The sequence below is a fragment of the Myotis brandtii genome, unplaced genomic scaffold, assembly GCF_000412655.1.
Source record: "Myotis brandtii unplaced genomic scaffold, ASM41265v1 scaffold482, whole genome shotgun sequence".
Classification (NCBI taxonomy): domain Eukaryota; kingdom Metazoa; phylum Chordata; class Mammalia; order Chiroptera; family Vespertilionidae; genus Myotis; species Myotis brandtii.
In genome coordinates, this window is record NW_005368420.1 from 681,669 (window position 1) to 682,645 (window position 977).

At 50.2% G+C, this 977-nt stretch overlaps 1 protein-coding gene across 3 annotated transcripts in view; it reads left to right on the forward strand.

The window, feature by feature from the left end:
* ATXN2 (ataxin 2) overlaps positions 1–977 on the forward strand; it is a 71,344-nt gene that overhangs the window by 65,398 nt on the left and 4,969 nt on the right. The window lies entirely within an intron of this gene.

The window sequence follows — 977 nt, forward strand, 5'->3', positions numbered from 1 at the left end:
CCCAAAAAAAAAACAAAACACCAAAAAATTCTATAAGCACTATAAGCAAAAGTCTCACCTCTGACCTCTTTAGAATACTGAGAGTGGCTGGAGGGAGCAGACAAAACCCTGACCCTGGCCAGATAAGGCAGGCAGGAGTTAAGTTCAGGCCAAGGTTTGGTTTAGCCTCTGATTGACATGTATCATACATGTTAAAGCTGAGCTGGTCCCAGGAGCAGCTGACCTCACAGTCACTGCCCCTCGTCACTGAGCCTTCTCTGGGAGGAGCCAGCCCCCAGGTGAGTGGTGTCACTTGTGAAGAGGTGTAGATGGAGAACTGAGCCCACGTGTGCATGCCCACGCCTCAGAGGCAGCGGGACCTGCTGGCACAGCGCACTGGCTGGGCTGTTAGAGGAGCTCCTTGTCAGCCATGGCACCAGATTGAGCCTAAAACCTCGTGGGAAAATTGAGCCGTTGGATGCTGGGGGCTGAGCCCGCCGAGAAGGAGAACTTGCCATAGCAATGCCAGAAGCAGAATCCAGTTGTTTATTCCTAAGGCACCGGGTAGAACTGGAATTTGCCACCCTCCTAGTTCAGTAACTGCCTGGATTTCTCTGAAATGACCACATGCTTCACTTCTCTACATTTAGGAAGGACAGTGGCTTCTCGGCAGCAGGTGCTGGCTTAGCCCTAGTCCAGGAGGGTTGCATAGCTGTCTGACTACAAAAATCGAATGGGTATTAGTTCAAACAGTGCAGTGAAATAAGCAATGGTTTAGTTTTAAAACCTGAATCATTTGAAAAATTTATCTGAGGTAAAATGTTTAAAATCATTTTTGATCTTTAGCCTGTCCTGTCAGAGCTCTGTTGTAAGGCTGGGTCAAAGCAGATAGGCGCGGGGGCCGCAGAGCTGCATGTGGAGGAAGCTGTGCGGGAAAGCCATAGGGATCCAGGGCTTGTTAGTGTTTTGGGCTTCCTGATGGACCCCCTTCCCCCCAC